This window comes from Chrysemys picta, chromosome 5 (genome assembly GCF_011386835.1).
Source record: "Chrysemys picta bellii isolate R12L10 chromosome 5, ASM1138683v2, whole genome shotgun sequence".
Classification (NCBI taxonomy): Eukaryota; Metazoa; Chordata; order Testudines; family Emydidae; genus Chrysemys; species Chrysemys picta.
The window spans coordinates 126284018-126294000 of record NC_088795.1 but is presented as its reverse complement, the minus strand read 5'-3'; the positions used below and the strand labels follow the sequence as shown (position 1 = coordinate 126294000).

Genomic DNA, 9983 nt, shown 5'->3' with positions numbered 1-9983 from the left:
GTCCAGATGAGACGCGATAAATTGATCCCAGAAGATGGATTTCTACCCGCCGAATTGGGCGGGTAGTGTGGACCTAGCCTAAGGTGTCACAAGTACTCCTCATTGTTCTTGCTGATACAGACTAACATGGCTACGACTCTGAAACTTGACAGAGAGAGGACTCTGCTACAAAAGAGAAAGGCAAAGTGTGATATTATGAACTTAACTGCTGTTAACAGTGAAGATGAAAAATATTACTTTTCAGAGAGCCAGTGAGACCTAGTGGCTGGGCTAGTAGACTGCGAGTTAAGAGATCTGGGTTCCGTTCCAGCATCTACCCCTAGCTTGTTGGGTGACCTTGTGCAAGACCCTTCATTCTTCTCTGCTTCAGTTTCCACATTCATAAAATGAAGATAATGCTATTTACCTCCTTTTAAAAGTGCTTGGAGATCTACAGATACACAGCGCTGTATCAGAGTGTATAATTTGTTTAGCTTTGAGCCACAGCCACTCATTGATCCCTCTTGCTTTGAATCATACAACATTAGTAAAATCATAGGCCAGACTTTCACTTTTTCAAATTGTTTTTACGAACACAGAAGGTGCTATGCAGACTGACACATTTTTTTAAACACCTAAATTGATTTGTGTAACGTTTTCCCAGTTGTCTCTGCATGAGGAGGAATTTTCACAAGCAGAATGGAACTGCAAATATAATAATAGACTCGAGGGGGCACTGTTGTTAAAGAGAAAGCAAACATCAGCGTGATCTCTGCTGAGAAGAGGAGACCAATAAAAACAGTATTCATTTACAAAATCACAGCAGATACAGAGGACTGGGAAAACGAGGGCCTCTTGGAGATTTTAGAACACCTTGAAAGGTAAACCTAAGCATCTGCTGATAGCTCTGCCACGCTGTATTCTGATGTAGGCAAGGTGTTGGGAACCTGTATTTTTCATGTTGTATTTCAGATTGCAGAACTCAGAGGTTCCTATGGCGTCCCAGCAAACAAAACAGACAATGAAACATGAAGAAATCACATAATTAGTTCATGTTTGTATAGGGCTTTGAGCAGGCAAATTTCCAGGTAGGTGCTAAGTGCTACGGACATTTATGGGATATGATGCAGAACTGTTATATAATGCTGGGTTTGGCGGGCTGGATCTGGTGCATAGAGGTGCATTCGCGAGGTGTGCTCATTCTTGTGTTTGTTTTCTATTGTGCCTTTTCTTTTTAAAGAAAGGGGCGATCACAATTTATTATTATTATTCCTTGAGCACCCAGCGAGTGCTGGGTGATGTACAATGCAGAGAAGCAAGCAAGAGGAGTGGTGGTGCAGCCCAGTGCAGCGGGGGGGGTTTACTGAGTGTATATATTTTATTAAAACCGCTTGGAGGAGGAGGAGGAGAAGAGATGGGGCAGGGGCGGGGCCTCATGGAAGGTGTGGAGTGGGGGCGGGGCCAGGGGCAGCGAGGGGGAGTGTCAGTGATGCGGCCCTCGGGCCAATGCACTAGTCCTCATGTGGCCCTCGTGGTCATTTGAGTTTGAGACCCCCTGATTTAGTATTTACTATTATAATTCCGGATATTCTTGTTATCCATATAACACCCTGTTCCTTACTGATTCCTGCTAAACTTGTGACCTCAATGCTATCTTGTGGCAATGAGTTCCATAGGAAAACTGTGCAGTGTGTGTGTGTGAAAACTTCCTTCTATTGGTTTTGCATGTGCCACCTTCCAGTTCTGTTGACTAACATCTTAGCAGATTCTGTTTTAAAAGAAGAATATCTAAGCTGAGGATGCAGGGACATGGGCATCATCAGCACCGTATCCAGAATGGAAACAGATATACACTAGGGAGGTTACTGGCATCTATAAATCCTGTCTGCCACAGCATCTGCCAAACTTTTTGGAGACCAGCCTTCTGAGCTTGTAGTCTGCTCTGCATACAATGTCTGCATTTGTGCTATTGTGACAACATTTTGGGAAGGGTTTGATTGGTTCATCCGTATCACATGGTGGATGAGCATGAGCACTAGGTAATGCGGACATTCCTGGGATTCATTTTTATTTAACAGTTGGCAGATCTCTGAATGAGCACCTTCATCAGTCTCTTAAGTAAATTAAGAAAATCTGCCCTACTTGAGAAATCTCCTAGACTTTACTCTGTAGTTGTAAAGCCTTTTGTTTTTTCCCCACTCCTGGCCCAGTTTACATCAGGAGAACGCTGCTGAAATTCAGCGTCTGTTTCCAAAAAAATGAAGGCACAAAAGAGCCATTAAAGACACCGAACATGCAAATAATTGAATGTTTTCATATGCAGAAGAATGGCTGCTTTTAATAACTCATCACGGAGCACGAAGGCATTAGAGGTTATGGCATGAGAGCCTCCCAACAACATCAATAAAGGGAAAAGATCCAAGAAGTAAGTTAAACAGTGCGGCTGCAGCAAAGCTCACTTGAATATAGCCTTTCATTCAGCCTTCCCCGTGCCCTTTCAACTTCATTTTACGGTTTTTGACCAATGATGGCATTTGTATTTTTTGGCTTCTTTTCAAGAGTTTATATTTTTGTTTTATAATTTCCTTAAATAGCTAATTTCCTACATGAGTTGACGGCCACTTGGATCTGCCGGAAAGTTAGTTGTGATGCTGCTGTACCTGGCCTCGATTCCTTTTTTCTTTTCCGGCACCATTATAGAGAGAGAATGGTGAAACCCACCCAGGGGCACATTCTGTGTAGATACGCAACATCTCAGCTTTATGGGAAATGCCAGAAGACAGATCACATAGCAAAGGGGGTAGACTCAAGGTGCTTGAGAATTGCCAGACCTCTATTCTATTCTATTCTATTCTATTCTATTCTATTCTATTCTAATACAACGCCCATCACCATGGTATCTGAGCTCAGTATACCTGAAAGTATGGAAGAGGTCAAGGCAGCTCTAAGCCACCTTTCCTCCTCCCCCAATTCTGTAGGTGGCCCATATCCTGCTCCAACTTCTGCCAACTAGTAATGATCCTGCAAGGAAAGTAATGCCAGTGCATTCCTCCATCTAACCCTCGAAAACACCCTCTCCTGCCGCTGACACACTTCTCCATCAGGAAGCCAGGAGGCAGAGTTGGCAATGCTGGTTTTATAGCAGCAAATAACATCCCATGCTGGGGAAACCCCCATCAGCTCCTTAAGTGCAGATTTAAGATCATTTGACTGCAGTGCAAGGAGGCTGTAATATAGGGCAGGATCTGGCCCCAGTTATGTAAATTGTACTTTATTTAAATTTCCTTAAAATAAGTGGCTGATAAATGAGTCCCAGTAACATTTTGGTCATATTTTACTAGAACTAGTAAAAAAACAGGCATGTGCCTAGTATCTTGCGGAATTGGGGCCTGCGTGTTGTCGTTGCTCTTAGCACTGTACAAAACAAAGAGGAAGGTAAAGTCCCTGGCCCATGGACTGTGCAGTATTAATGGACAGAAAAGACAATGAAGACACTTACCAAACAGAATTTATTCTAGCATAGAATCAGAGCATTTCTAATCTAGGGGTCCAGGCCTGCAAGTTTATCCACATGAGCTGTCCTGCTAATGTACGGAGCCCATTAATAGTCTGATCCTGCTGCCACTGTGTTAAGACTCCCATTGACTCCAGTAGCGCACAATCAGGCACTTAGACCATGCAACATCAAGTTCACAGGTAAAATCTGATCTGCAGCTGGCATGAGTTAGCATAGCTCCTTTGGTATCAATGGAGCTATCCCAATGGACATCCTCTGAGAACTTGGCAATACAAGCCTAATTCTAAATGTCTTATCCAGTCTTTACTCAGGCAAATCTGCCATTGATTGGGCCCCAAGAATTTACTGCAGAACTAGAGAAAAAATAGCTTTCAAATGACATATGGCATTTCCGTATGCAGTGTTGTTGTAGCCGTGTTGGTCCCCAGATATTAGAGCCTAGAGTTTATTACTAGGCAGGATCTGAGTCCTTTATGGGTCAGTAAATCCACAGGATTACGACACTTGCTTATTTCCAGCCAAGTCCTTTCTCAGGGTGAGCCCCTCTCCCCAAATCATCCTATCCAGGAGTTGGAAAAGCCTATGGGGCTTGGCCACATGTGCGTCCCTGCGCTCTGCCTCCTTTCCCATCTTCTCAGGCCTGCTCCATCTTCACCCTCTCCTCCAGTGCAAACCTTGGACCCACAGAGAGGCCTCCCAGGAGATGATGCGGTGGGGGGCAGCTACAGCCACAGTCCCACACAGTGGGGAGAAGGATCAATGCCTGGAGGACCCCCCCCACCACATACAGTTCTGTGTTGGAGAGCTTGGACCTGTGTCCTTGCCATTTTGGCCTAAGTAAAGGCTTAAGGATTTAGCCCTTGTTATCAATGGCTGGATTTCACCTCCTCCCTTTCTGTACAATGTGGCAGTTGTACCCTGGCTCACTAGGCACTAGGCAGGGATGTTAGAAGAGCTGCATGTGGTCTGGGCCAGTGTAGATCCAAGATTGCTCCTGGAGGACTTGAGGTTTGAAGGTAATGGGGCGGGATTTAGCTTGCGGGTGATTTCATTTTCCCAACACCCAAGATGTCTAAAAGAGCAGCAATGAAATCTTTGGTTGGCTATGAAATCTTTGGTTGGCAATGAAATCTTTGGTTGGCAATGAAATCTTTGTGACAGTCACAGGTCTGTAGCATCTGCACCAGAACTCAAAGCAAACGAATGGCTGTAGAAAACAAAACAATATGGAAGATAATAATGGACGTGGAAAATTGCCTGCAGTTGTCCACGGCCTAAAAATTACTACTGGCCAGTGACTGAAAAACTGAAGATGAGAAAATCTGTTGGATTAAGTATGAACCTGTTCGGCCACTGTGGCTCTTGGAAACTGTCCCTGGGATAGAACCTTGAAAGTTTTACCTTTCACTTAAAGGACAATTTGCCTCTGAGAAGTGACTCGCTGCGCTAGCAGCATGGGGTACCAGGCTGATTGTGCCACTATGATTTCATGGCACATCTGCTCATTAAGGACCTGCTCGTTCTCGTGTCCTTACTCACACTCCATGATAGTTCCACTGGCTTCAAAATATATAGGGCCATATTCTCAGTTGGTGTAAATCAGTGCTGGTTGATGGAAGTCAATGATACTACACTGACTTACACCAGCTTATGGTCTGGTCCACTGGGCGAGACACTGATTTCATTTACATCAGAATAGAGCTGGAACCATTCCACAGGCTCAAATTGATGTAAATGAGCTCAGAGCTGGGCCCATTTTTTATGTAGCGATCATATAAAAGAACAAGATGGAATTTAGCTGGTAAAAAGTATTGGAGACCTGAGGCCCGACGACAGTAATTCTGACTGGGGATTCAACACTTATCCTGTGTGACTGAGCAGTAGCCGTTGCCAGGTCTATATTCAATAACGGTTGAAGAACAGGGCGAGGCTTATGGCTCCATGAATAGCTGAAAGGAGTTGATTTGCTGAGGGGCAAAGCTATTAGCCACAGCTGGTCACTTATCCCTAGAGAATTAATCCCGGCACCTGGGCTGTCATTGCTATTATAAGATGATGACAAGGAAGGAAAAATATAGACACACTGGGCCAAATTCATCCACGATGTAATTCCACTGAAGTTGGAGAGCAATAAGGAGGTGCACATAATTTGTTGGGCAACCCTGGTTTAGGACTAGACTGTGGGCCAGCTGATATAAACCGGCATAGCTCCATTTAGGCACAGCTCTGAGCAAATAGTAGTTCATAAATTGCTCCAAATCGAGAGTAGACCCAGCTTCCTTTTACAGTAGGGTTGTGGGGGCAGGGCAGCAGAGGTAATTTTCTGGTGCTCTATACCTGCACCAAATTAAACAGTCTCCTTATCCTTTCCCCCCTCTGCAGTGGCCAGTGACAAAGCTGCGTGTGTGTGTGACCCCATTCCCCACCCTTCCTCACCTACTCCCTGTCTATCTGCTTTGCAGAGGGAGTAAGGAGGTGTGTAGTCCTAATTACTCATGTACCATTGGATCCAGAATCCGAGTGATGCCGGAGGGGTTCTTACTGCCTCTTATTGCATATGATTCAAACCACCATTATAACTGGGTGGGAATTTTCCATCAAAGGGGCATTTCCCTCCAGAGAAAAATGCAGTTTTTTCACAAAATTGAAATTTTTCATGGGCAATTTTTGTTTTTGCCAATTTAAAAAAAAATTCTGTCAGGAAAGTGGAAATGAAATATTTCTGTTTAGCTTGGGTCGATGTTACTCTATTATCCACCTGAACTGCTGCTGTACCCCAGACCCCCATTCTCTTCTATGGGGCAGGCCACTGGTTGGACTATATCTCCCATGATGCCATGCAGTCTTGTCTCTGGCTGAACCACTGTGGTACATCAACACAGTCCCATGACAGTGATGGGAAAATGTAGTCCAGCCAAGGAGCCAATCCCATAGAGGAGTATGGGGACATGAGGCACCCCAGCTACAAACTCCCATGATGCACTGCGGCAATGCAGGCAGCCACAGTTCAAAGCTGAAATGAGTTGAAAGAAAACATTTGAATGTTTTTAATCAAAATTTGAATCAGAATCTTCCGTTTGGTGAAAAGTTTTGGTATTTTGACATTCCATCTCCATTTGGAACGGAAACAAATGTAGAAAGACCAGAACTTCTCCTGGGACGGAAATTCCAATCTAATCACAATCTATGTTAATTTCTGCACTAAATGAAAGTCAATAGGAAATGCTTTGTGAATGATTTTTTGTTGTTGTTGAAAACTCCCTCCAGCAGAACTTTCTGCTTTTGCCAGCGTGTAAGTGATTGGTTTGAAAAGTCTACTGCCTTCTAGTATCATCATACACAAACAGGCCTTGATATGCCTGCCTGGGGAGGAGATAGATGGGCATGGAAAAAGTGATTTTCGCAATAACTGTCTAAGAGGTGTGAACAGAACCTTCTGCTTGCTGGGCAACAGGCAGCATTGGAGGACTTCATGGCAGAGAAGCTAAGCATGAACATCACTCCACACCGATTGTTGCTCTAGGTGCTGGCAGCTGTGCACCAATGGTATGCTGTGAGGAGGAAACAAGGTATGCATTTTTTATTCATTTAATTTTCCTGGCATAAGTAAAATGTGCTCTTTTGTTGGAAACTTTTTTAGTTTATTTTTAATCACTGTGTGATTCTCCAGGAAACATTCAGATTTAAACCTTGTACAAGGGTAGAATTCATATTCAATTACATTTCAGCCAGGGCTTCATTTTACCTGGTAAGGTATGTATCAATACTGGCACCTTTTTGTTGGCAGTACCATTGGACTCTAACCAGATCTGGACCCTTCCCTTCTATGTCCTGAGTCTCAGTCCGATCTGCTAAGACTTGTGAAGGCTGGTACCTCTTTTGGTCTCCCACTTAGAAGAGTTTAATACCAAACCGGTGCTGTACAAAGGTATTATGTTCACAGCAGACACACACACTGAAGTTAGATAAACACAAATACTCTTTCTGGAAGGTTGAAACATAAGGTAACACTACTTTATTTATTAAAATTCAAGATGACAACACCCCATAGGAAAAAACAGAGGCAGACAAAGCAGACTGCTCTCTAAGGCAGCAAGACACAACTCATCTCACCTTGTTTTAGGTTGGTTCTTTCCAGACTGACTCTGATTGCACACCTCCCTACAGAGCCTCATAGCCTGCAAGCAGGACCAGGAACTGTCCCCTCTTCCCTTGCCCCTGACCATTCTTAAAGTGATAGCTTGCAATTCTACCTCAATACCCCATAAAAGGAATGCAGTACGCTCCTGTTTATCTCAATGTGCTGGGGGACATACAAAATTTTCCAATAACTGGGTGTTTGGACAAACAGAAGTTTTATTTTGAGCTGCAGCTTCACATGGGGGACACATTGTAGATTTGGATAACTAAGATTTTCAGATAAAGGGAGTTCACATAACTGGAATTATACCATATATGCTTTTTAGAATTAGTTCATATATATCCTGAGATTTCCAATTTGAGGCCTAGCTTCTAAACTTCACTCTGCCCCTTAAATTAAATATTTTGATTTTGTGGAGCCCCAGACCTTCAGTATCAAAGCACAAACCACCGTCAATTGAGCAAAAGGAGTAACTCAGGAGGGAAGACAAGCTGTCTACAGTAGTAGGTTGTTATCCTCTATATGGACCACTTCCTAGAGAGGAACAAGTCTCAGATTTTACAAATTTGTTACATGTATTCTTGGCAATGAAAATGTTATAACTCTTCACAGAGGCTTAGAGCAATAGCTATAGTTATATAGCCTAGTATGCAATGTAGTGTTCCCAATGGAAATACAAAGGAAGAAGACTTTTGGGGTGTTTGTAATTAGCTTATTGTTTAACTGTGGATTTTTCAAAGTACTCAAAAATCCACATGCTTACTCAGATTGTCTTGAAAGTTACTGTGCTGCATGGTCATCTGGGGTGGGGTTTGTGGGTCAAATTTGAGGTAGTTTGATCAAGGGGGTTCCAGAGATACAGCCACCCTAAAAATCATGGACATCAAAATTTATAACTATTTTTGCACATACCTAAATCTCAAACTTGGCTCTGATCCTCCCCAAACAGATATCACCTGCTTGGGACTGATCTTAGCTAGTGTACAGAATGGAGAAGTGATATCTGAAAAGTGATTCAGGGTAAAAGCTGGCTCTACAATGTGGCTTGAACCAAGTCGACAAGCGGCCAGAGAAAGTCATTTGCACAAGAGCAGCAGGACTGGGACTCTGCTGAAAGCCAGAGTGTGTGCAGGCAGCCTGGGGTCAGAGGAAGTGGATTGCTCATGGTGACACATTGTGGTCACTGAACTCAAGTGGCACCCATGCCTCCTGCCTTCACTCTCTCCAGAATGAAGGGCTTACCAGTGGCGATGGAATTGCTCCCCTGTTCAGAGAAGCAGCCTCCTTAAACTAAGGCCTCGTCTACACTACAAAATTAAGTCGATCTATGTTAGGTTGACGTACAGCCCACACAGTAATTACTGCGTTTTTTCATGAACTTACTACCCTCCTTCTGCTAGTGGTGCGCGTCTTCACCAGGAGCACTTGCACTGACTTAAGTGTGCCAGTTCAGGCTGTCAGCTCAGGGCAGCGGAGCTCCAGCTCTGAGCTAGCCATGTGCTTAGACTGGTGAATTCCAGCTCCCTCTTCCCAGACAGGTTTGTATGTAGAGTCCATTCAAAGTCAAAGTAGAAAACCCTTGTCCTGCAGGGAAGAGACATTCAGCACTGATGGTCCTTGATGCCTCTCTCCTTGTTAGCCCTCCTTGAGGTATCCCACTCTAGCATTAGCATAGTGTCTAGAACAAACCGCCCTTGTCAAGATTATACTGTTTTCACCAGTAACTGGATATCTTTGCACAAGATGGAGAGTACAATGCAAAATGAATTTTACACTGGAGGTTACAATAACAAAATGGTGTTATCAAAACAACATGGTATTCACAATTAGAGCCAGACATACCCCGAAGATGTCTCAGAAGGAAGATGAAAGACTCTAGGAAGCAGCAGTATTAGGATAATGTAATCATGCCACATGATTCTCATCCATCTCCTGAACTATGGGACTGAGTGTGATCAAAGAAAAGCAAGTAGCTGTGACTCTCATTAATGTCAGCATGGTCAGAAGGGATGCTGAGCACCAGGAAACATACCCATCATAGATAACTGTAGTTTAAGGACTGCTGTAAGTTTGATATTGACTAATGCAGCTCCAGGATACTGTCAGTCAAAACAGCAATCTGTTTATCATGAAAATAATCAAAAAACAATTATCTTCTTTCTTTCTACAATATTTCATCTACTCTATGCAAATCAAATTCTCAAATCTATCAATTTCACCCCCTCAGATTCCGTAGTTCTTTGGACAAAGGGGTCCACAGGAAATGTCAGGCAGCAGAAAAAATTTAGTCACATGTGGCTTGAAATTAAAGGGCGTTAGGCACCTAATAAGATTTTGGAAAGTGCC

The 9983-nt window shown here is 43.5% G+C and overlaps 1 long non-coding RNA gene across 1 annotated transcript in view; it reads left to right on the top strand.

Moving 5' to 3' along the window:
• Window positions 1-708: 708 nt before the first annotated feature.
• Window positions 709-9983, top strand: part of LOC135983798 (uncharacterized) — a 79980-nt gene continuing 70705 nt past the window's right edge. Inside the window, exons 1-3 of the long non-coding RNA XR_010601613.1 lie at window positions 709-860; window positions 952-1067; window positions 6951-7065. This is a non-coding gene — a long non-coding RNA (uncharacterized LOC135983798). The remainder of the gene's footprint in view (window positions 861-951; window positions 1068-6950; window positions 7066-9983) is intronic.